The 27309-nt window shown below is 38.1% G+C and overlaps 1 protein-coding gene and 1 long non-coding RNA gene across 2 annotated transcripts in view; one reads left to right on the top strand and one right to left on the bottom strand.

The window, feature by feature from the left end:
• LOC137842133 (uncharacterized) overlaps positions 1-27309 on the bottom strand; it is a 218511-nt gene that overhangs the window by 138560 nt on the left and 52642 nt on the right. The gene's annotated exons all lie outside the window — the stretch shown is intronic.
• Positions 13392-27309, top strand: part of TENM4 (teneurin transmembrane protein 4) — a 1646934-nt gene continuing 1633016 nt past the window's right edge. Inside the window, exon 1 of the mRNA XM_068654787.1 lies at positions 13392-13641. The gene's annotated coding sequence lies outside the window, so the exon portion shown is untranslated. The remainder of the gene's footprint in view (positions 13642-27309) is intronic.

The following is a 27309-nucleotide window of genomic DNA, read 5'->3' as shown; positions in this document are numbered from 1 at the left end:
CATTTCATATTGTCCTTGCAATGGGGTAGGGATAAGCAGACAATTGAACTGCTAACCATTGGCACAGATTCTTCTAATTCTGCCCTGCAGTGAGAATATTTGTCTCATTCTACAATATTAATAAAGGTCACCTGGTAAATTACAAAACAAATAAACAGAATCCCCTTTATTTCTAGTAATACTGTGCAATCTGGAAAGAAAACAGCATGACTCTCATACCCCAGTATGTGTTTGTAGGCTTGGCAGTTAGGGGAAAAACAAACAAACAAACAAACAAACACTCTTTTCACAGAATCACAGAATCACAGAATCACAGAATTTCTAGGTTGGAAGAGACCTCAAGATCATCGAGTCCAACCTCTAACCTAACACGAACAGTCCCCACTAAACCATATCCCTAAGCTCTACATCTAAACGTCTTTTGAAGACTTCCAGGGATGGGGACTCCACCACTTCCCTGGGCAGCCTGTTCCAGTGCCTAACAACCCTTTCAGTAAAGAAGTTCTTCCTAACATCTAACCTAAAACTCCCCTGGCGCAACTTAAGCCCATTCCCCCTCGTCCTGTCACCAGTCACATGGTAGAACAGGCCAACCCCCACCTCACTACAGCCTCCTTTAAGATGCCTGTAGAGAGCGATAAGGTCGCCCCTGAGCCTCCTCTTCTCCAGGCTGAACAAGCCCAGCTCCTTCAGCCGCTCCTCGTAGGACTTGTTCTCCAGGCCCCTCACCAGCTTCGTCGTCTTTTCACTTGTATAGGACAGCTTTTCACTTGTATAGGACTAAGAAAATAGGGTGGCTGGAAGTTTTCTGTTAGAAGTCCTTCTGATGAAAAAAAAAGTTGATGATAAGATGAATTTCTTCCTGAATAAAAAAGTTATTCTCATAGAAAGTTTATGTTTTTACCTTACAAAATTACTCCCAGACTGCACAATTCTAAAAAAGAGAAGAAAACCTCCTGTGAATATTGTCCCTATGAGCAAGAGTCACTTCACCTACTTATCTCTCCATGGTGTAGTCATTTACTCCAGTCCTCTTGATTTTTCTTGAAATCAGTGAAAAGAAATAGACTAATCACTTGACCAGCTATAGATATCTACAATGAAATGAATGTTACCCTAAAAGTGCCTGTTTTGTCCCATTGACTATAAATAGACTCTAGATAACTAGTTCAAATGTGGCTATCTACACTGCAGATGTCTAAAATTAGGTTAAATGAATCCAGCCCTATCTGTCACAGGAACTTCAGCTCCTGTGACTTTTGGTCTCCTTCTATTAGACAGCCAGGAAAATCTCCAGGACTTCATCTCCCCTAATACATGACAGATGTTCAGCTCATATTTGATGCATTACCTCCTATGACCAAGACTGAGAACTATCATGCATTATATCAGGGAATTCATCCCAAAAATGAAATTAGGGATGTAAAGTGCCCGAACCACGGCTGCTGCAAGACCCTGAAAATGCATAGTTTAGAAGTAGATAAGTTTGTTTGGAGTCAAAACATTCAGGGGGTTGAACTAAAATAGTCTATTTTGCTATTGAAATTCCATGCTTGTGAAAGGTGTATTTTTGTTTTATTTTGTTTTATTTTCTATTCCTTTCAGGCAGGCAGCGGAGTTTTGAGCCCTTTACCTTCTCTTCTGACATGTCTCAGATATTTTCAGAAACTTCTTTTCTTTCAGGAAAGAGTTCAGAGGACTCCAGCTGAAGTCCTGTATAATGTGTGATTTATTTACTCTGAATTAGCCTCTGAAGGTACCTATCTCTCTCCATTGGTTATAGAGGCAACCAATGGAGATTTGAAAGCTCCTAAGCACCTTAGTTAATTAAAATAAATTATATGCATATCCTACTACAAGTCTGCACACCATGGCCGAAATCTTTAGGCATTAATGTAGTAGTAACACCAAACTAGGCACTCAAGTGAAGCCATAGAGATCTAGCCCCTTACCAAACACAAATATAGCACAAAAGGAAATGCTGCTGTGTTGCACAATGTTTATAAACATCTCTCATGCCTAGTAAAAGCCTTTCAATAAACAATACTGATAAGGTTATCTAAAATAATAGGCAAGTGAGCCCATGGGATTGCAAGAAGCTTCAGCCCTAAGTTCATGGAGCAGCCAGACAGTGTGAGGTAATATAGCAGACACTGGTGTGGTGCAGCCAAAACCTCCATTTCTAGCAACCTGGATTTAACATACCTCCCTGTGGTCCAATGCTGTTTTTATTATATCACTCCCAAGACCTCAGAAGCCTTCTTTCTCCCCAGGGGAGGGACAGCTACATGATTGGTCCACACTCCTACCCACACTTGAAAGCCATGAGGCAAATACCACTGATCGGATTTATCCTCCTGACTGGAAAAATGCATGCTTTCTGCACACCTCCAGTGCTTTAAACATAGAAAGATGCACCAACAATGTATAGCAGTGGACCAGCATCCAAGTATAGGAGTGGGCGGTAATACAGTTTCCTTTGTTTTGATTATTCTCTAGGTGATACGATTCTCCTGGCTCAAGCACAACTTGGGATTTTTGCCTTTTGGGGGCTATAGTTAATTTTTCTCTTCTGGAACAACAACAACAAAACCACGACCAATAACAACAACAACAACAACAACAACAACAACAACAACAACAACAACAACAAATCAAACCTTTAGGACATAACTTATTACAAGACAAATAGGAACTTTGTGTCTAAGTCTTCTCTTTGTACAATATAAAATTAGGTAATATAAAATTTCTGGGTCTGGTTGAAATCTTTTCATTTTGTTTTTAAGCACTGCTTTCTAAGACAAGGCTTATGGACTTCTGCTGTGCATATATAAGTCAGGGCCATAAAGTGGTTTGGTTTTGTTTGGTAGAAACATCTGTTGAGAATTCCTGTTTTCTGTAATTCCCACCACTATTTTTGAAAACAGTGTCTTCTAGTCCCTGCATAGCTTGACAGATCCTCAGTCTCTTGTATGACCAGACTCAACCTAGTTCATTGGCTGTGTGGTTCATTGGCTTATTTTTACCCAGAATTGATATTGTCTTAGAAGAGAGCAAAGATAATGAAGTCGTTACAAATTTTGTAAAAATAGGTATGGGTTGAGAAATTTTACTAATGCTTACCTGGTTGAATAAAAGCTGTCAGCACCAGCTCATGCTGCAGATATCAAGACAAATGAGAGCCCCAATAATGGATCAGCCATGGAAAATATCCTCCAATTGAATCTCACAGTTCACCAACAGATACAAATTGCGGAAAATAAGACTTCATTAGTTCCTGTACTTATAAGAAAAAAAAAATATCTATAAGATTTCTCCTTCTTATTCCTTTTGGATGTTTTTACTGATGGAAATGCCTCTATTTGTGAGCACTGACCTAACAACAATTTCTGGGAGCTTCAGATCAGGCTGGCTATATTTAGAAAGGTGTAGGATTATTTTCTTTCTTCTGCAAGTTACGTTCTTTCTTTCTTTTCTACCATTCTCAGACAAATATGATGATCTTTATATGTCTCAGAGGACATTTTCATGAGAAGCCATGCAGAGATTCAATCCTGGTCCCAGAGAGGTGAATTTGTGGGCCAGGAGTATTTCCATGTTGTAGAATTTTGGCTGTGCCTCCAGAAAATCTGACAAAAGGACTCTCCATTTGCAAGGCAGTTTTTGAGGAAAAATCTTAACAATTTTACCTTGAAGAAGAAATCCCAGTCTCAGATGAAATGGTAAGGACCTGAAACATAAGAGGCTAGTGATGGGTTCTGTCTGGCAAAGTCAGCATTTATCCTCTGCTCACTGTGAAAATGGGATAGGAACCTGGCTGCTCCTTTTGCCTTCTTGCCAGAAGAAATTTTCATCCTACATTATTTTTGCTCCAACTCCATAGTGCATCCAGCAGGGGACTTTCTACTTACAGAACAGCTTTCATCAACCTCCTTTTACAGTTCACATAGGAAAAAAATAATAGTCCAAGGTACAGATACTGTAACATCTTGAAGAATAAGAACCCTCCCATTTCAGCACTTCTCTATCACATTTTTTATTCCTCAGCCAAGCTCTGTTTGCCAAGTAGAAACAAACAGGAAAAAGTGTCTGATTTCCTGAGTATGATTGGAACTTTGAGGTCTGTAAAGTTATACCTAGGGCAGCCCGGGAGGCTAATTGATCTCTGGGGTTCCTCAATGGCAAACAAGGCATCACTCTGGTCCTTCCTTAAACAAGAGTGAACGAGGAATGTACAGATTTGCTGCTTAGCAACTCGGCACAAATTTTCATGAGCAGGATTATTTTTGAATTAACTTGCTGGGACTGGAGATGGGCAGTACCTACCCATTTAGCCACTCCTGCCCCCTGAGGCTGGAGAAACATTCCCAGACATGGCTCTCCAGCTCTGTTTGCAGTGTCTCAGCCCTGTGAAGCCTCCATGTTTCTTTCCATGTTCACTCTATATAAAGCTTTTACATAGTATTTTCCTTTTTTTTTTTTTTTTTTTTTTTTAAATGTTTTGACTGAGATCTGCATTTATATTCCAAACTGAAAGGAGAAAGAAATGCCAGAAATGCCTGCATAACATGGACTATGAGACCCATCATGAGCCACTTCTGAGACTTTTAACACCAAAAAAAGTTATTTCCCAAGTCTGCTTCCAACCTGCTGGGTTGTGAGCCACAGGCCCAATGGGAATGGCTTTATGATCCATGTGATACTGCTGTGACTGCCCAGTTTCCTGATAGAGTAGGGTCTGGATCCCACTCAGCAAGGCTGAGCAATGCATTTAAAGAACAGGGACTAGGCTGGCTCTGGTATGTTTATAACATCTTTTATTGATATCAATGACACATCAAAAGGGCATTATTTTAGCAAGAACTACCAAGCAGCTCAAATATGAGTCTCATATTTAGGCAACAACAACAACAAAACAAACTTGGTTTTCTTGGCTTGTTTTTGGAAAAGCAGTGGATTTGTTGTTCTCTGGGCTTTAATGAAGGAGTCATCAGCTGAGTCCAGTCCAGGAGTTTCGGCACCAACCTACTGCACTCAGCCTTTTCTGTTTCCTTTAACTCTTCCAGTGTAATGATTTACTACATCAAATAAATGTCGAGTCCATTTTTTTCCTCTTATATCTGTTCCTAGAGCTCAGCTCTCACATTTGTTCTAGTTAGCTAAGCTTCCTGCCCTTCCTCTGTACTTAGCTCTGTTTCTCACCACATTATCCAATTAGCACCTCACTAACTATGCTGTGGCAGCCTCTTTCCTCTGACCCAGCAGTATTTACACCAGCTCCATTATGTTTCCTATCAATACTCCCCTCATCCACTGAAGGCAATGGGAATAATTGTTTTCTTAAAGGAAAACAAGTATATTTTATTTTATTTTATTTTATTTTATTTTATTTTATTTTATTTTATTTTATTTTATTTTATTTTATTGAATTCAAGTCTAAAATGTCCAACAGTAAAAAAGCGCACTAAGGTTATCCATTGGTGCTGGACATATTTGTAGTGTTTGATTGCTTAGGCAATGGTGAATATGAAAGGACTTTTTATTCTTTGCATTAAAATGAATTAACATAGTTTATGATAGAATGCCTTACTGATTCTTCTTAATACAGTAAATTCTCAGTACATGAAATATTCTACTACTGCTTTTTGGACTGCAGCAGTGGGATGGATATATTTCATACACTGAACTTGAATGCCATGATTTCCAACAACAGTTTCTATGAGTTTGGTTACTGCTTTTTAACAGGCAGTTCTTTTTGTTTTGTTTTGTTTTGTTTTGTATAAAAATGCCCATTAGATTAAGCAGTCATGGGACACTACTATTTTGAGAAACAAAATTAGATAATAAATATGGTGAACCTGTTATTTATAGTTTGAGACAGACACTGATCAAGTGGTTTTAGCTCTGTAACTTATTGAATTACTTAAAGTCTGGGGCTGTGATCTCGTCCAACTTTTCTAAGTTAAATCAGATCAGGAGACCCTCCCCCCTCCAAACACACGCATACACCTCCAGTAAAAAGTTTTACTGCCAAAAAATTGGCAGTAAAAGCTGTTGTTTGTCAAAAGCTGTTTGTTTTTATCAGAATTAGTGTAGCTGGAGACCTTAGTGCTATGTGATTGTTAAAGATAAGGAGGTAAACTTTTGTTTGGATTTTCCTTCTCACTTTTTTTTTCTCTCTCTCTTTCCTCCCCTCCCCCCCCTTTTTTCTTTTTTTTTTTTCTTTTTTCTTTTTTTCTTTTTTCTTCTCTCCATTTTCTTTTGTTGTTTGAATGATTCATATGGAAGTGTCCTGGTTTCAGTTGGTATGGAGTTAATTTTTTTCCTAGCTGGTATGGTGACGTGTTTTGGAGTTAGGATTTGGATAATGCTGATAACACATCAATGTTTTGGCTGTTGCAGAGCTGTGCTCACCCAGAGCCCAGGACTTTCAGCTTCTGATGTTGCCCTGCCAGTGAGATTCCTTGGAGATGAACAAGGAGCTGGGAGGGGACAGAACCAGGAGTTGACCCAGACTGGCCAAAGAGATGTCCCACGCTATGTGGCATCATGCTCAGCAATAAATCTCAAAGTATTGGTGCTCTTCTTGGTCTGGTGGCCATTGTTTGGTGGATGTTGAGCAATTGCATTGTTCATCACAAAATCATAGAAGATCCTGAGCTGGAAGGGACCCACAAGAATCAATGAGTCCAATTCCTGGGTCCCCAAAGGACCAGCAGAAAATCAAATAATACTTCTAAAAGTTCCAAACATTTCTCGAACTACAGCAGGCTTGGCAGTGTGACCACTGCCCTGGGGAGCCTCTTCCAGTGCCCTACCACCCTCTGGGTGCAGAACCTTTCTTTTCCTAACACCCAGCCTGACCATCCTCTGTCCCAACTCTATGCTGTTCCCTCAGGTCCTGTCACTGTCCCCAGAGAGCAGAGCTCAGTGCATGCCCCTTCATTCCCCTTGTGAGGAAGCTACAGGCCATGAGGCCTCCCCTCAGTCTGCCCTTCTCTGAGCTGAAGAGCTTGCAGTGTGCATTCTATTAATATTATTAGTATTATCATTATTAATAGTATTATTTTCCCCCTCCTTCTGTCCTATTAAACTGTCTTTATCTCAAACCACTTTTTTTTTTTTGTTTGTTTGTTTGTGTTTTTTTTTTTTGTTTTGTTTTGTTTTGTTTTCCCCTTCTGATTCTCTCCCTCATTCCACTGGGGGAGAGGGATGTGAGCTAACAGTTGTGTGGTGCTGAGCTGCTGAGCTGCCTACTGGGTTAAACCACAACAGGGAGATAATCTTTTTGAAAGATGAAGTACTTTGATCAGGGTCCAAATTTAATATCAGATCAAGTATTAGTTTAAACATGTGTAATAAATCCACACGTATTATAAAACCCAAATGACTTAGGAGCACGTCTCCTTACATGTCAATAGGATCTTTGCTCCAAAAGCAATGAAGCTTTTTGAATGTATTTTTGAAAGTTTGCACATACACCAATACTTTTCATATCCTTCTTAGCTCTATGTAGCTATCTCCTAACTGTAGAGACTCATGAGATTTCACAGCCCAGTAAAGTAATGCTTCAATAACAATGCAGTCCAGTTTCCTTCTCAAAACCACAGTAACAGGTTCACAGAGAGTTTTAATGGGCAGATGGATGTACAAATTGTTGCTGAAGAGAATGTGTGACCTAGTATCTTCATGTCTGACATCTATGCCTTTAATGGTCGCCTTACTAAGGAGAACATATGTTAGTGTACATTACCTAGGGCACATGGACAAAACAAGACCCTGTGCAGTTGGTATTTCAGACACATGACTTTAAATCAGAAATAAGAATAGCCATGAATGGACTGCTGGTTTAAGATTATGATATATCTTGTTACTAATCAATGGGGCCTGATCTTTCACCAGTTCTTGTTGGAGAAGACATGGTGTCATATAGTAATACCAAAGAATTATACCTCTGTGAAGCTGGCTGTGAATGAGATCAGAATCAGACCTCTAAACTACGGACTCTTTATCCTTGTGACTTCAATCTGAATTGACTTTCATCTTGACTTTAAAATGGAGACTGCAAAATAGATCATAAGAGCATAGAGAAAAAATTACAAAGTAATCAAGCAGTCACATCACATTCTCCTGACATTTTTTTTTTTTTTATGTTTGACTTTTGGTGTGAATTCCAATTCACAGGTCTTTGTCAGCCACTAATTTTCATAAATACAAATGTTACTGAAAATTCAAATACAGTATTAAAATCACTTATTATTCATAAGAAAGCACAGTTTCTTATGTATAGACCACATCCAAGGAACTTTGCTCACGGAAAGAACCTGGAAGACTAGGTGTTACATACAAATCTCGTAAAAATATGAGTGGAATTTGATACTATTCTAATATCTTAGAGGGTAAATTATTAATGTTCAATGTTAAAGAAAAAAATATGTCTTCTAGGTTAAATACACAGCCTCTCTTGAATGACATTCATATACCCTCGCACTGAAAAGTATGAGAAGAAAAAAGTCAATATCTTTAGAATGTGAAACGTGGAATGCTAACAGCAATATAGTATCAGGATATGGGCTTTAGGTTCCTAAATACCATCTATTCTCAGGCAATAATACTTTCATATTGCTGTCAGGTAAGTTAACAAATATCAGAAAGTCAGTACAGGAGTTTATTTGAATACATACAGTCAAAAATACATACATGCACATATGTGCATACAGAAACATACTGTATATGGAATGTTTATATACAAAATATATATATAATATGCTATATATATATATGTGCATATATAGTCGTATACACTCATGCCTTGTTCTCTACAGTTAGAAAGTCTTTTGTTGGATCATCAATATTATGCATACCTATATATGCACACAAAGTGCGTGCACTATATAGATCAGTTTGCCTCTTACCCCCAAGACAGCAGATGTGATTTCCAGGTGCTTTACCACTAAATCCACCTAAAGTGATTGCTGTTGTCATGAGCTGTATCTATGACCTAGGGATATCAGGAACCTCCGTTATCCTGCTTTATATATTTATCAAGTATATTTATTTGCTTGTACACACACACGTAGATCTGTTAAAAGAGGAAGCTTCCTGTCTCATTAGAACTCCAATGTTTTCCTGTAAAAGTTCAATTCCTAATCTCTTCTCTTTATCTCTCTCTCTTTTTTTTTTTTTTCTTTTATTTTTTTTCTTTAATTCCTTGAATTCCTTCTGCAAATGCTGTTTTCTAGAGAGACAGTTTCCTGGGAGCACACCAGCACCTTGATAGCTTCAAGGCTATCCATAAGGGCAGCATTCTTTTGACTTCTGTATATCTGTAAATGGCCTAAGGGCTCTGTGCACACAGAAAACAAGAAAGTTATGGAGAGACATAATGAATTCATTGGAAATAAATGCAATCACATCTGTCTTTCTCCCTAGATTTCATGAGTCCTACAGTAAATTTATATGAGCTCTATTTCCAGTTCCTTACAGCTTCATGGGTATTATTTCTTCTTCAGTCTTTGGACAATCGTTTGTTTTCGTACAGTCTTCCAAGTCTACTTTAACCTTGAGTCTTCCAAATGAAATAAATTAAGCCCTGTTAAACAACCATTTTCTGTCTTTTCTTGGTTTCCTACTGTAAATATATTTAAATCTAGGTCAGGAATTAAACAGTACAAGTCAGCTTTAACCCATCTTTTTATTTATTAATTTATTCTTAATTTTACCTTATACTCAAGCATTTTAGCTAGACCTCTCTCTTGAGGACTGATTTAGCCAAATTTTATTGAAAAACTAGAAGTGAACATACGTCATCTTGTTTCTATGAAAATTCCAGACTTTTATTAAAGAGATGAGGAAAAGCCAGTACAAATGGTGTTTATCTTCTTAAATATTTTGAAATTGTCCAGCATAACAACTCTAAAAGTTAAAATTTTACAACACCACTGCTGTCTTATTGTTTCTTGGGTGTCCTACTTTCACTGTATTGAAATTTTGATTCCTGGGGCAGGTGTTGTTTCTAAAAATGTTTTAAAATATTGTCTAAAATCACTCCTTTTACATGTAAATTCTCTTAAGAAAAAACTGTTAAGAAAAGCTGGATTCAGCCTTTTGATGTGCTTTTTTTTTTTTTTTTTTTTTAAAAAAAAAAAAAGAATGAGAACAAACTCATTTTCTTTTACTTGAATCAAGTAATTTGTTCACAAGGAAAAATGTCCTTTGAAAGAAGATTGTAGGTATTTGTTGTTGTCCCTGGTTTACTGAATATTCCATGGCTGTGTTCTAGAGTGAGAGGATATTTTCATTAAGAGATCCCATCTTGAAGGAAAAAAGATTTTTTGTAAGGGAGGTTGTTTTTTTTTCTGTAGAGAAATATTGATTTGAGGAATGTTTAAATTTGTGTGTGTATTTTTTTTTTTCAAATCACTAGTAGTTTATTTAGTGTTCAATGTGGCTTGTACATTTTGTCAAAGATCTGAAAAAAATCCCAGAACTCCTAGAATCTGTTCTGAACCCAGGTTAACATGCAATAAAACCCATTCTTGGAATGTTTTTCTCTTCTATTCTTTCTATTGTATTGTATTGTGTTTTATTGTATTGTATTGTATTTTACGCTGCAACAATAAAGATATAATAATAACCAGAACAACAATGACCCATGACGTGATTAGCCTGGCACTGAGCCTGTGTAAGTCTACACCACTGAGAGGCAGCAATAACTGTCCAGAGCATGGTGCCATGCTAACAACATTCAAAGAAAATTGTCAGCCATGAGTTCAGGCAGGACTGTCAACACTAAACGGGAGCTTATTTTCATAGAGATGCCAACTAGCTGAGAGGGAGGACAGGACTTTCATCTTTTATGTAACTTCTGGTCAAGTTGGAGGACAAGGAGATCCATGTTTGGTCACTGTACTCCAGGTCGATGTGCTCCCGTCAATGTAGCACATGCCAAAGAAGTTATCATCATCTCTTATCCCACCCACATTCCATTATTTCTGATCCTAGCCCCTTGCATCATTCACAAGTGCCACAAATGCTTCTGCACAGATCTTTTCCCACCACATTTCACTCTTTCCAACACTTATTTGCATCTCCAGAACCTAAAGTACATGCTAGTCTTAAGATCAGAACAATCCTATATGATGCCAGCATTTCAGAGATATCTGGAAAAGTTTATGCCTTCTGAGCAGTGATTTTGCTCCCAGAACTATTCCTGTTGGGCTGCCTGTTTTTTGGCATTTCCTCTTTAAATGTTTGCAGCTTTGCTGTTCTCTTAGGATCTTCTTTTTCTGGAGTAGGAAGAAAAAAAAAAAAAAGAGAAGGAGAGGAGAGGAGAGGAGAGGAGAGGAGAGGAGAGGAGAGGAGAGGAGAGGAGAGGAGAGGAGAGGAGAGGAGAGGAGAGGAGAGGAGAGGAGAGGAGAGGAGAGGAGAGGAGAGGAGAGGAGAGGAGAGGAGAGGAGAGGAGAGGAGAGGAGAGGAGAGGAGAGGAGAGGAGAGGAGAGGAGAGGAGAGGAGAGGAGAGGAGAGGAGAGAAAAAAGAACAACACAATAGAACTTCCCCAAATTGCCAGATGTGATGCTGGATAGGAGCTTAAATGTTTGCTTGCAGCTAAATGTGATAGGTAATCAAATTAAATTAGCCATATTTAACATCTCTGAAAATGTTCCACAAAACTATTCCTCTTGGATTTCCAAAACTGTTTTTCAGGGACCAAATTCTTCTCCCTGTAGGAAAATTCTCATTAATGTCAATGTAGACGTGAACTAAGATAGTACTGAGTTATTTTACTGACATCATATAATAGCAGTTAATAATAATACATCTATAGAAGAGAGACGTAGGTTTGATCCTGTAGTTTTTTAATATTACTGCATTTTGCAAGCTCTGCTACAGTGTGTCTGTCTCGTCTTGTTTGTTCATTAAGACTGCAAACACAATGAACTTGAGGCTGTTTGTTCTGTCCAGTAGTCTGTAAACAACAGTAGCCAAAAAGAAACTCTTCCCTTAACTAAGGTAATATTCCCTGCAGACATACTGCTACTACAGGGAGTCTCTGAAGATTTTTCATGTCTCTGAAGACTTTTATATGGCCTGCAGCTATAGAAAGATCAGATCTGATAAGATCACACCTCATAATTAAAGAAGGATATGAAAAGTACTGGGATGGATGATCTCCAGAACTACCCCAAGGCTGCCAGACCCTGCTGATGATGACTCCTTGTACATTTTTCTTCCCCATCAAGTCATTCTGAAACCAATGCACCACCATGGGATCTAGAGGAGGACTGATATGTAGAAAGCAGAGGGTGCCCAGGTGAAACAATTTTAATGCTACAGCTTCGTTTAAACAAATATGTGAGCTGACAATACAGCTCACTTTTCTAGGAGAAGACTGGAACACATTCCAGCAGAAGAATCACCTGTCAAGCCTGCACTGTCAAATTCATATAAAAACATTGCATTTTAACAGTGCTGTCCTATTATGATATTGCTGTTAAAAATGAACTGACCTGAAGACATAAAGATAGAATGTGGTAAGATGGACAGTTGCCACTTTGGCTCATACCAAAGCTTGTTGATGGTGGCAGCCTGTTACCACAAGTTAGTAATTCTCATCTACAGAAACAGTCTGGTTTTATTTATAGGAAACTGAAACAGGATGTAGGAGATCTGGATTCAGATTGTGTATGTGTGACCTTGGCCATATCTTTTCCCTCTCTGAAACTGTTTTTTTTCCCCTGAAAAGTAAAGATACTGATATTTCTAGTGTTTGTCAGATCCAATCTGACTGTAAGTTTTTTTTTTTTATTATTATTATTTTTTATTTTATTTTTTTTTTAAGAGTGAATCAGTACAACACCTGTGGGGCATTGTCACAGCTGGGATCTGTTGATTCACTGGTAACCCCTGGGATAATAGCAGTTCTCATAAAGGACTCTAGTTAAAAATATGCTTTACCATGGCTAAAGAAATCCTCTTTCATATTATTAATTAAAATGAAATCCAATTGCCTTCACCTATGGACCATGACATTTGCAGTGGGAATGCTAAGGGCAGGGAAATGTAAAACAGCTGTCTCGAAAGTTTGCTGCATGAAGGTCTGGAGCTGTGTTTGTTCCCTCCTCTCCCCTCCCCTAATGCACTATTTCAGATCTATTGCTCATTGACTGATAGACTTATTGATGAATTATCCAGCAGTGATCCAGCCCAGGGAGGTCAGTAGGGTGCAATTACAACCAGAACAGGCTTGGGTGTGCTTCTGAACTACTCCTCCCTGCACAGCTCTTTCAGTATGCATATCACATCTCCCTGCTTGTAGCAGGCTGATGAGTGTGTGCAGTTAGTGCAGGCACACACATACTTCTGCGCTTTCCCTGAAAGTGGAGCATTAGCAACTGCAGTCAAAAAGCACCCTTGCTTCTTCAGCTCTGATCCTAGCAGCAACTGTCTAATTCTGTCTGGAGGAACTAGGAGACAGCACTGGAGGCAAGTTTAAAAAGGACCTAGTGACACCCTGCTGTCACATCTGGTTTCATGAATCTACTTATTAGTAGTCCATTTACAATTACTTTCCTAGTCCCATCAGTAGTGTATATCCTTGAGAACTGGCTGGCTGGGAAGGAAGGATCACACTGCTGAAGGTATGTTGCAGTCTTCTTTGCCTTACATCTTATGCTGAATGTTTCTATCTGTGCATCTCACTTGCAGACATTCCTGGTCTATGCAGTTTTACACTGTGGGCTGCTGGAGCATGGCTTTAGCAAAGCATATCAATAGAAAGAAATGGCCAGGTACCTTTTTATTTTGTTGTTGTTGTTCTTGTTTTATTTTCTTTCCCCTCAGTAAACAATGCAGATTTTTTGTTAAGGGCTAAAATTGTATGATTGGATTAAACTTTCAGGGAAGATGACAACTCTGGCTGCATTTAATATTACAAGCAAATAAAATACTATTATTTCTATCAGGGCAAAATTTCCAGTCATCAGCTGTTTAACTGTGGACATGGAACATTGCTTTCAAATTGATGTGTTTATTAAATATGGTCTGTGTATGCACTGCCAGCTGAATTTTGCACACATGTTCTGAAATTTAAGAAAAAAAAAAAAAAGACTTTCATTAACTTTCAGAATGCTCTGGACTGCAGCATACCTCCTTAGAAAAGAGAAGTGAGGCAGGCTTTTCATTTCACTTAAGTTCTTTTACTGGCATGTATTCATCTGGTAAAAAACTCTTTGCCAAATCCAAGAAGTTTGCTGTTATTGCATTTCCATAAATGTAACAGCTGTGAAAAGCATGAATATTCATCCTGTTTGGATTTTTCCTCCAAAGACTTTTTTATGATAATTCTGACTTTTCAAGGGGATGGGAACTTAGATAAAAGTGTTTGGCAGGTTGAGATATTTTGATTAGCAATGTATGAGTGTTTCCTCAAATAAACATAATACAGATAAGGATGTAAAGCAGTAAATAGATGTCTGCACATCTTATTTACTTGCAGCCAACTTGATCTGTTGCTTATACTTGTGGATTCTTTTGCTAACAGGTCAACAGCAATGAAAATGAAGTGCAGTTTATACACTGCTTCTCATGGGACTTTATTGCCCTAATGCTGTACAGTTTCTTCTGAGTTTATGACATTGTTAATGCTGTTATGATACAATGTTAACTTGGTACATCCGGTATTTATAAGGACTGAAAACTTATTTATGGATGTTGCTAAGGTTAGAGAAGTCCATTGTACTCAGTCTACTTTAAAGGATGGAAAGTGATTTGATTACTCTCCCCTCTCCAATTAAGAAATTTCCCATTTGTAATTTATCAAAATTATACAAGTAACAGAGATGGTCCTCCCCTGCAGATAGAATTGTCTTGAAAATACAGAGGAAGCACGTGTGCATGTATGTGTATGTCTAGCAGTAAGTCACTAAAGGAAGCTAAATAATCCTAGCCGCTTGTAGCTCTATGACTTCTGTATAATTAAAAACATCCTATTAATGTGACATACTGTGAATTTCAGTAACTGCACAACAAAATAAAACACCCAGGCAGGATTTTTTCATATAAAAACTCATAGAAAACCCTCTCCAGGCTGGTAGTGTTTACTTTAAATATCATCCCAGTCTCTGGGAAGCAGCAGGAGCTGCAACACACCTGTATCTCCAAAGTGTGATGAGTAGAGATATTCATGCGTGCTCAAAGAGAATTTAAGCTTCCTACTGTCCAGGGGCACATCCTTGGCAGTCCTCGCCCAGGCTGGACCATGCTGCTCTCTGGTGCCAATGTCAGCGTGGTGGTGGCAGGGATGTTCCATCCCTCAGCCCATGGTGGGCTGTTACTCACCGTGTCCTACTGGGAGCGGGGACAGGGAAAAACTGTTTGTCCTTTTCATCTGTCTTCATTTTTAATGCCATCTGAATCAGCCTGGTGCTTAGGCACAAACTTTCTGGTGTTTTTCTTTTTTTTTTTTTTTTCTTCCCTGTAGTTGTAGTGTGCTGTGGCTCATGATGGGGGCTGCAAGCATAAAAAAAAAAAAAAAAAAAAAAAAAAGTGCATTTAAATACACGTGAGAAAAACAACTTGATGGGTCATATTCTGTTTCCAGGGAGAGGAAATCAGATTACCCTCCTGAAATCAGTAGGAAGTTGTTTACATGAACAGAAGTTGTTTACATGTGTGCAAACTGGTGTAAAATCTCACTTTCCCTTGGTGCTGTTTGAATTTCTGTGACCTGAGGACCTGGATCTATTCCTTTAAAGCTTGGTTTTATTCCAGGAAAAATAGCCAAAATGGAGAATTTGTCTTTTCACTCACTGGGCACAAAAACCTGCCTGTGTGCAATAACTGCAGGTATCAGAGCAATCTCCTTTTATCTTTCCTTTCACCAAAGCCTAGGGAGACAAAACCAAACAAACAAATCAGCAACAAACAAACAAACAAACAAAAACCTAACAAGTGAAGAGCAACCCCACAGCACCCTCCCAAACCTTCTCTGTTTAATTGCCTTTAAGACACATAAAGTCCTGTCGGCTGCTTTAATGTGTGCCGGGCTCTGCGCCACAGCAGTCTCATGCTGCCTCCTTCCTGACCTCCACTACCGCTTCTGAAGAAGCAAGAGGTAATTCAGCTCGCCCTCTTGGCCACATCACCCCTGCCCTTCTTCAAAGCAGATTTGTCGATCATATAAAATGCAATCGCTGATGCGTTTCTGTGCTGGCTTGCTAGTTGAAACCGGCATCCGGAGACTCATGCATCTCGTTAAGTTACGGTCTCGCAGCGCTAGGTTTACCAAGCCCTCTAGTGTCTTGAGGTGTTTTATGCAAAGGGGTCATTTTGCTGCTGCCTGCAATACTGGAGGCAAAGAGGGGGATTTTGAAATGACTCATGACAGATTAGTGAAGTTATTAAGATCTCGAGTGATTGGTGATGGTGACAGCATCTGCGCTTCCACCTGGAAAAGCAGCCTTCTTTTGTGTACTTTGCACACCAACACTTGTATAATTAATACTGCTACATGGCTGTGAGTCTGCCAGAGGCTGGTTACACAGAGACTGCAGAGTTGTAGAAGATAGTTAAGTATTTACACGCTTCAACAGGGATTTCTGAAAGTGTCTTCTATCACAAGCGTGCTGCAGCACTGGAGTGCTGCACAGCTTTTTCAGCTCTCTAATGAATGATAGCTGAAAATGAAGATGAAGGGAAGAAAATGCCATGAAGCTTCAATATTGTAGCAAACTAGAATCCAGATGGCAAGCCTTTTTACAGCAATATGCTGGATTAACTTTAAGATTCCCCTGGCTACTACTCTCCTGTTTAATGTGTCTTTCCTTAATGCTATTTTGGTATGATGATTTTTTTTTTTTTTTTTTTTTCTTTCAAAGTAATGCCATAAAGATGTGTGGTTTCAGGCATAGTCTGCTTTCAGAAGAACTTTCCTTCTCTGTTAACACCTTCAGAGCTAATTAACTGATTTCACTATCAGTAGCATCAATGTGAACTCTAAGTTGAACAGGGAACATTCCACTTGCATTCACAGCGCCATGCACAGCATGAAACCAAACCAGATGATTTACATACAAGGGAAGAGAATTAACCTCTTTGGGGAAGAACAGGTTTTCACTATACTGAGCTGTACCTCTAGCTAGAAATCATTTTTGACAATGCAGCTGCAATAATGGCTGAAATTATCTGCAGAAAAATTTCAAACCCCTGTTCAGTGTTGTCCCCCTGTCAGTCTTTTCTGGGGCTGGAAGTCAGGTAGTTGTGTTTCTCCCTGTAACTTGCAGATCCAGCCCTATCTTCTTTTGAACTGCAATTGGTGCTTCCATCTTTGTGCAGCCATAGCAAGGATCATTACTGTCTTCACCTTCCTGAAAAGTTGGTCGGTGAGACACCCAGTGGTGACAGCGAGCACCGATAAACTGGCAGGTGAGACCCTCTGGGTGCCTTTCTGCACACTGCAGGGATAAAAAAAGAGTGTCAGCCTGTTAGCTTAATAATTCATCATGAACTTTCATCCCCTGTCTACCCTAGACACCAAAAGTGCTGCCATCTGTCTGCCACGAGAGCCCTTCCCAATCTGTATTCATCCTTGTTATGCTTCTGTTGATGGAGACATGGAGGCTTGTATTTGTGGAGAAATACAGCTACTGCATAGTCTAAAGAAACACTCCAGCAGCCGCTAGCAGCATTAAGCTCATATCACGTCTACAGACTAGCCACAATAGTATGCTTTAGTAAATAGAGCTTTACTTCTTTCCCAGCAGAAGTGTTGTCAGAAAGCCAGCTTCAGGCAATGCAATGGTTATGACTCTCTTCTTTTATTCTCAAATTCTGTCACTACTTGACACAGATTGAATAAAAATATTGAAAAAGAATATTAAATGAAGTGTCTCCAGAACATCTCAATTATTTTGTCCTAGATTATAACATTTTTGTAGGCTGGTCAGTGGGCTTAAAATTTGTACATCTACAAACATGAAGATCAGCAAGCCCCTCTCCTTTTCTTCTGTTTCTCATGTGTAAGATATTTCTAAATCATTCTAAAATCAGCATGAAAAAGCACACATCCAAGTCCTAGAATGTCATACAGTTCTTCTGCTTCCTAGTGCTGCCTAAACTGATAACTAAGCACATTATACATCTCTCTGCTTAGTGTGGAAGTTCCTTTGGGCTACCTCTAGGTGTTTGCTATCAGTAGATGCCTACTTTGAACACATGCTCTTCTAGGCTCCATGGATAGCACATCTAGAGCTTAATTATCCAGACTTAATAGCCATTTGACTGCAGTCAACACCTCAGGGAATCCTAAAGCCTCAGATTTGGTCAGTAGCATAACAACTCATTTGTAGCTGTCACTGTGATGTTGTCATGCCCGTCTTTTCCATAATGAAAAAATAATCAGCATGCTTTTCCAGAGGGTGGAAGACCTGAGTTTTCTTTCCACTTCAGCCTGGGCATTTAGACTCCCCTCTCCCATGAGTGTAGTTTACTACCAAGCTAAGGAGTGCTCTGGAGAAGAAGGAAGTTGAATTCTTTTTTTTTTGGTTAGGTTTTGCAACCTTGTGTATAAAAGTCCAGCATAGAAGGAGAGAAGGGAATAGGAAATTTGACTCTAGTATTTTCATTAGTAGTGTTTTCATTTTTTATTTTTTTTCTGGTGTTTAATTTCCATTCCTATGATTACTGCTAATTTTTATCATGTACTGTTCTGAAGTATGCATATATCATATCCCAAAGAGTAGGAATAGGAGACTGGGAGTCTTTCTGGTTGGACTCAGGCTCCTGTGTCTGTTTTTTGTTTTTTTTCTAGTCCTGCATTCTGAGACGCTTTATTGTACTATATGGGCAACCCTTCCAGAAAACCTTAGAGCTGTTAGGTATAGGACATGATTTGGGTGCCTAATTCAGGTTCAGGTTGGATATCAGGAGAAAGTTCTTCACCGAGAGGGCGGCTGAGCACTGGAATAGGTTCCCCAGGGCAGCGGTCATGGCACCGAGCTTGCAGGAGTTTAAGAAGCATTTGGACAATGCTCTCAGACATAGGGTCTGATTTTGGGATGTTCTTGTGTGGAACAAGAATTGGACTCCATGATCCTTGTGGGTCCCTTCAAATGCAGGATATTCTTTGATTATGATTCTAATTATAATTGTCTATTAATATCTGAAATGTTTTAAGAAATCCACCTGGCCTCCAGATGTCATACGAGAGGGCAGGAGTCTCCTGCAAGTCCTGTGTAGTACTTGACAATGTTATGAAAATGTTTCAGATAACCTCTAGGTGTCCTAATGGAGCTAGAAAATTCTGTTTGGACAGCTAAAACCATTGAGAGTATTCTTATATGTCAGAGGTAACTTCTAGACAGAAGCCAATTGTAGTATTCAGCTCCAGATTAATCCTAAGAATAGATATCTGGTCAGCTAAATAGCTTTCTAGGATCTGCTGACTGTATTGACCAAATCATTATTACCTGAAATGGGCGCTTAGTCTTCTGGTGTAAGATAGACATGGGGCCAATGAAAACACCTATGAAAGATGTGGGTCTTCCTGCAGTGAAAGCTTGAGAGTGAAGAGGGCATCATTCAGAATCTTAGCACTACATTCTACATTTAACAACGAAAATGAGCCCTAATGGTCTCGTTTGGTCTCCACCATGCATAAGTGGAGAGGGTTGCTGTTGTCACCAGCTGCTTCTTGGAAAGATTCAGCTCTTTTCCATTAGACATGAAGGCTGAATGCTTCTTCCCTTAAACCCTATTAGAAAATATTGTCTCTCCCCACTGACTTAACAGGAAACTTAGTGCTTGCTTTAGATGTCTAAATCAAATGTCAATGTTAGGGCCATCACAGTCCTTGAAATGCTGCAAAAGCTATCTGGCTTCTGAACCCCCACATTTATGAACGGCTGAAGTGAGTGCAAGGGTAAAAAGCCTTTGCCTGCAGACACTCCAAAGGCTTGTACATGTAACAAGGGGTTAAAAGGTCATAGTTAAATTATATCCTGACAGAAGAGAAGAAACTTAGAAAGAAAGGTGTCCCAGAGAGCCCCTGAGCAGTAGTAGCTCTTAAATGACCCAGTGATCCTGTTTCTGTCCTGTTGGAACTATTCCAGTAGTTATCCAGTAGTTATTCCAACCAGTTATCATTCCCCAGAAGGACGGCTGGATATATATATATCTTTTTTTTCCTTTTTTTTTTTTTTACAGTTTTTAAATATTTACACTAAAATGAGAAAACAAATAAACAAAGAGAAAACAAACACCACAAAACAAACAAACAAACAAACAAAACCCGCTGGCATATATATGCTGTTCATAAAACAGTAAGCACCCCCATATCTCATAATAATGGGAAATTTGGTCTCCCATTGGCTGATCATTTGACACTGTGATGGTGAGTGCTTTCCTTTTTGTCACCTGTGCTCTGGACTATCAGCACTTGCAAACCAGTAATTAACTGTAGTGGACATTGCTGAGGCTGAGGAGGAGTAATTCATTGCAGGGAAATACTGTTTCCTTGCTGGAAAGTTACTAAGCAGAGCTATGGCAGCGTGATTAATGCATGAGGTGATTTCCTTTCAGGAAAGCTACTAGCAAACATTTCTACTAGTTGGAGATTTGGACTTGGCAAGAGAGTGTTATTTACATTGTTTTGGTGATACAGAAAGTGGTTAGGGAACAATTATGTGATTCTCTCATATTGTATGCCTCTGGAGAAATGTCAGTATCCAATTAAATACAAGGAACTAAATAAATGACGAGAAAATTTAACATTAATCCAGTTTCAGGTGCATGTGTAAGTTATTGTTTACATTTTAAAGACCTGACGTAAAATACCTTTCATTTTTACTTTGCAAGATGAATGTTGCTATGTTTTCTTTAAATTCAGGTGATAAAAAATAATTTCTAAATGCTTCCGATTAACTATTTTAACTTACTATTTGTAAACAAGTTTATAGTGTTAGCTATTACTCTTTTAAAAATAAAAACATTAAAATCTCATGTTTATGAAAGAAGATGGAAGATGTAGTTGGGCATATCAAAAACGAATAAAGAAAGCTCTAAGATTTTTTTCATTGTACTATATTTTTCTAAACCATACTGTTATCTGAAAGCCATCGAGTTCTCACAAGTTGAGGAACATAAATCATAGCAGGATAGGCAGCCTCCTGTTTCATTCATTGAGCTCCATATGCTTATCTAACTCATGTTCCCACATCCCAGCCTCCTAAAATGCTTCAGTCAACATTCCTTCTGAATTGCGATACGTCATGTTAATCAGCCTCTACAGTGTCCAAAAAATGTATGTAAATTAGACTTTTGATGAACCAGAATATTTTTACAGGATTTTTGCATAAATCACACATGCAAGCATGCACACACACACACACACACACACACACACACAACCTGTTTTGAGAGGAGGATATTTTTGGACCTCATTTGTTTTTGAAGTAGATTGCAGCCAGCATGCTGATGCTGCTTGTGAGCAGGAACATATGTGGCAGCATGCCAGGTCCCATAGCAAGAAGTGACTTGAGCTAGAGTCCATTCTTGGCCAGAAAAACTGTACCAAGGAGAAAGAAGCATAACAATTTCCTCTTTCTTTGTCTTCTTTTCCCACCATGCCCTTTTCTGGTACCCTGATGGTTGTTTTGTGGGTTATCTGGTGACAGCAATATGGGTGTTTTTGTGATTATCATGGGAGAAGATTGTCATGTTATGGTAGATTAATGGTTTTGCTTAATTTGTTCTTTCAGCAAAAACAAAACCCAAAAATCAAAAGATATGATTTGAGCTTAAATCAATTTATATCAAATTTAAGTCGATTTACTGACTTTCATGTTTCTTGTTGACCAACAGGTCCCACTGAAAGCCATTGCTGAGGCTGGATAGGAGGAGTTGCATATTTAAGCACGGTCCAGCTGCAAATCCTTCCAATTTCATTCTCTTCTTAACTATCTTGCTATATTTTTGCGCTCCGTCTTGTCCTTCGGGGTTGTATTCAGGCTGCTTACAAGGGATGTTTGGTTCATCTGTCCCTCCTGCTGGACAGTGTGATGCTGAGGCAGCAAAGCATAAGCCCCATAGGCAGGGCTTTCTGTGTGCCTCAGAGGCCAACAGAAAGCTGCAGGCACAAAAACTTAGTGAGGCTCTTAGGTTTAGCTACATAGGCAAAAAACATCCATTGCTGTATGTATATTTGAACAGCTGAGACTCTAGCTGACATGATCTCAAGTGATTCCATGAATTATCACTCCACCTTCTACATCTTGTGCCCCTTAGAAGGAAAAAGTGTTTCTGAGTGTTTTTTGCTAAGTGTTTTTTGCTAATTTAAAGACCTTTCTGATATATCTAACAATGAAGGTGCCCACTTTTGAAAGCATGTCAAACCTCACCAGGAAAGTATCAGACCATGTCTACTTACATTTTCCAGAGATGTTGCAGCTTAAGGACCTTTCTTCTTTTAGCTTCTTTGCACAACATCACCATGCCATTTTCTAAAAGTTATTGGGCTTTCATGAGGCTGATATGGGCCCTATAGGTATCACATCATTTGTGCAGCTGGGTCTTAAAAAGCCCATCTGGTGTTACACAGTGTATGTTTTATGCATTCTCTATCTGCAATGTGAATTCTCTGATTATAATAAATGTTATGCATAAACTAAAAGGATACTATACTCCTATTATCTATATATATTTATTTCAAAAGGGGTACATAAATATTTAATACTTATTCACTAGGGTACACGTGCAAAAATACATACATAGAAACATATACACAATCATATGTACAATGCATGATAAAAGTCACTTATAACAATGAAAAGTTAGAAAAAGACAATGATTTGTCACCTAGGCCAAATCCCATGAAGTACGTTGAATATTAGGTTAAAATAGATGACTACAGAGACAGGTTGGGTGTTGCCTTTTTAAGGATGTATCAGAGCTTTTAAGTATGTATAATTTTATGGCTAAATATAAACAGAAGAATCCTTCAATAATCATAAATACAGCTGTAGAGCCAAATTCTCCTAATGATGCAACAGCAATATATATATAGATACACATATATATTCTAAATCACAGTTTGAAGTTCTTAATTCTCAACACTGAAGTCTCAGTTTCCTGCCAATTTTATATTTTTTCCTGTTGTCAATTGCTTTCTAAAATAAGTTTGAATTAGGTTGAATTAAGTTTTAAATTAAAAAAAAAAAAAATCGAACAGGTGCTGTGTCTATACCCACTGCCACATCCCTTTCTTTTTGTTTTGTATCACTGCTTTCTGGAAAAAGCTCTTTGATCCTGTTGCTTGTTGTTAATTTTGCACTGCCTGCTAGTGAAAGCTGGGGGAGGGGAGAAAGTTGCAAAATATTAAGACAGAGAATAAGTTTAAGCTGTTTAAAAATAGATAAGCTTTGCAAACTGAGTAGAAATAGAAAAGTATTACTGGTGAGAGTTTCAATAAGAACCGTGCTATCAGTGGCTTAAATGTGTGTTGGTTTTGGGTGTTTTTAATGGCCATAATTAGGTAATCAATGTTGTTTCAGAAAGGAAAAATATCCTGCTTAACAACAGAATAACATTGATTAGCTAAGCTAGTACCATTTCAAGAAACATTAAGTAATCAAGACTATTTCCATGATGACATCCCAAAGAGAGAGAAAATCAGGCAAATCTAGTATTGGATGAAGCTGGGTCTGCACTTAAGCTGTTGCTGAGGAAATAATGCCTGTTAGCTTTCTCTGTGCAGTCATTGTAGTAGAAATGTGTGATGGAGGCACTAGGCTATCCGTTCATTTCAATGAATTTGGATCTTATCCCAGGTATAAACTAGATGTTTTCTGAAAATCTATATCCCACTCTACTATTTTCATTACCCTCACTTCATAGACCTGTCAGTTTAAATCGGTATGTTTACTTTTGTGTATCTTAAATAAAATAATGAATATATAGAACTCCTGCTTTGAACTGAGAGTTCTCATGCTGTTTTACAAGAGAAGACACTCTTAATAGCTCCATTTTACATCAGAGAAAACTCAGTGGTGGGGTGAGAGAATTTGCAAAGAAACCCCATGTGCTTGGGGCACAAAGAGGCAGAGTATCCAAAAAGGCTGGATGTTGATTTGCTGCTATATCTACTCAGGAACCTTCACCTTTTTGAATTAAGTATCTAAATCGATCCAGAAGTACCTAAAGTTACATTTATATGGCCAGTTACAGTCATAGATGCAGCTGTTCAAACACTGGAAAGCAAGCATATGTAGACAACTAGAACTGATCATTCTCATAAGGGTTCTCAGAAAGAGCAACTTTTCTTGGAGGTAGGATGCTGAGTCCTTATCTGTGTTTTATTCCAGGTAATGACATTACAGCACTGCTTTTGCTAAACCTGGGGATGGAATGGCAGGGAAGCATCATTTGGCCTATGCATGGTTTTGCACAGGAATCAGAGTGTGCTTTTGGTAAACTGTATAATATCTATGGGGACTGATCCTGAGCACTAATAAATAACACTAATGTTCAGAAACAGCTAAAAAGTTTATATAAAGACTGGTGGTTATTGACAATTCTCAGTACATTCAATTTTCCAAGACATTTGAAACCAAGTCGGGATTCCATGAATCCCACTTTCAAGCATAAGAACAGTCAACATCCCTTCTCCCAAGAGTTAACTTATCAGACACTCCATGTTTCATGATCTATGAGCAAGTACTTAAAGCATTCACTCCTGGAGGAAAGTCATTACATATAAATCACAAGCTTCATTGGGGAATGCAACCTTTAGAGCATTGAGGCAAAGCTTGAAAATATGATCCCTCTATATGATGAAAAGTCAAAATTGGAAACTAAAATATCAGTTTCAAACTCATCCTCCTTAAGAGTAACAAACTAAAATTGGTTCATTTCATTTTTTGTGATGCTCAGGGCAAAGTAGTAAATATACTTTTAAGTATTCAAGTATAAATTTGCTGCAATTAGAGCTTAATTGTTGAGCAGATGGGAAGTTTAGTTTTAGAAGTATCAGGAAAGTTACTGCATATCCAATTTTAGGTAAGAGATCCTACATAGCCTTTGTCCATCAGGAATTTTGATTTGCTTTTAGCTGTGTAAGGTCTTTAAGCAAAAGATAACATAGAACCATCAAGGCTGGAAAAGATCTTCAAGATCATCTGGTCCAACCATCACTCTACCACCAATGTCACCCACTAAACCATGTCCCTAAGCATCAGGTGCAACCTTTCCTTGAACACTCCCAGGGATGGTGATGTCACCATTTCCATTATTCCCTTATGATCTGGGAAAGGAACAAAAGGGGTCTACCTGCATTTATAGAAGGTTGGAGGAGAAGCTCAAGATCCTTTGTCTTAATTTAGTATTAATGTAGATTATATCCTTTGTAACTATGTTTTATGACATATGTCATATAGAGTGGAATAATTAAATGAAAGACCATCTTTCTTGCTGGTATCTTCTCAGCCAATTGGTGTTTTACATGGATTGAGTGAGTGTGCAGTTTCACATTCACAAATGTAAAAGATAAAATACCCACATGGTAAAAGACTTTTTTTTTTTTTTTTTTTTTTTTTTTTTCTCGTGATAATAGTTTATCCAAAAGCATTTTCCAGGATTCAGTACTCTAAAAGATTTGACATAATGTTGCCCATCAAAATCCTTCTTATGACAGGTTTTATATTCATCTTATTTCTTTTGTAGATCAGGAAATTGGAACTAACTTGTAACAACTTTCCAACCTGCAGTTGTGCACAGCTGGATCCATTTGCCAGAAGACTGAATGCAAAATAATGGCTAGAACAGATCTGGTCTTTTACACATTTGGAATTTAGAGTGTCTTGAGCAGTCATCAGATAAGTCTTATTATATAAATTCCAATGATCAATACTCACTTTCTGACACTGTAGACTTGCCATTAGGCAAATATATTGATAAGTTACATGAAGTTGTATGAATTCAAATAAAAGATTTCATTTTTTATTTATTTATTTTTTAATATTCATATTCTACATGGCCAGATACACCAAATTGTCTTACTGTATATATTATATCACTTTGCAAAATTCTCAGAATCAGTGGGCTGTGGGAGTGACAGTTTTTCTCTGAATTACTTTATTTTGATCATACTGATAAGTTCTGCAGTAATCATAAGGGTGACAGATAAGAAAAGATGTCCTTGTTCAGGACAGGCAAATGTAGCTAAATCACCTTGTGTATTCATGACAAGACAGACTATTTAGACATAGAAAAGCATAAAAAAGATAAAATAGGAACCTGTATTGAAAAATCATTTTGTAAAGAATGGGAAAGGACAATTCCAGGAATATCTGTGGGTTCTGAGGTCTAATAATCATCTAGAAATAGCAAATGCTGTAACAACGGGAATAAAGAAATGCCACTAGAAATTATATTATTATGGGACATACATTTTTCAGATACACAGTGCTGCTAACACCAATAGTTCCCATCTTTCTAGACACAATACTAGGAATATTTTGTCTTTAAAAATCACTGAATAAACACTGCAATGATAATTAGTTTTTGTGACAATTAAGCCCTTATCATCTGTGATATTTGCCTAGCTAAAAAATAGTTTATTCCTAGTCTGAGTTTTTCTAGTTTTTAAGTGATCTTTTTAATATGCTTATCTTCTAGACTGAAGGGCTATCTATTGTCAAAGTTCTATTTCTCTTTTAGGTTCTTATGGCATGTGACCGAGACTCTTCCTTGTGGTCTAAATGATAAGATAACTGGATTGATTTCATCTTTTTTTTTTTTTTTTTTTCATTGTTACGCATGTTTTCCAGTCCATCAGTCATACAGTGGTACTTTTCTGAATCTTTTCTGAGGGTTTTAGTATCCTTCTTAATAAATGGAGACCATGACTGTGAACAGAATTACAGCAGGTGTTATAACTTTGACAAACATGGGTGTTTTGTTGTAATTGTTAGGTTTTGTTTGTTTTTTTGTTTGTTGTTTTAATCCTGTGGAGTATTTCCGTGTTTATGATTATAAGATCATATTAATCCTTTTGGTAACAATGTAGTAGTAGGAATTTACTCTGAATTATTATTATTTATTTATTTTTCTACTCTTTGTCATGGTAAGACCATTACAGAACTGCAGCTTTCAAGACAGAATCTGCCATTGCATTATCATGACCTACATTTTTGTCTTTGATGTGTGCTTTTATATTTGAAACACATGCAGTTTGCTTACAGACTATAGGGATGACTTCTCCTCCTCCTTTACTTACTTCTCCCTAGGCTTTTGGTCATCAACAAATTTGGTGTCTT

Source organism: Anas acuta, chromosome 1, assembly GCF_963932015.1.
Source record: "Anas acuta chromosome 1, bAnaAcu1.1, whole genome shotgun sequence".
Lineage (NCBI taxonomy): Eukaryota > Metazoa > Chordata > Aves > Anseriformes > Anatidae > Anas > Anas acuta.
This window is presented reverse-complemented; position numbering and strand designations above follow the sequence as displayed.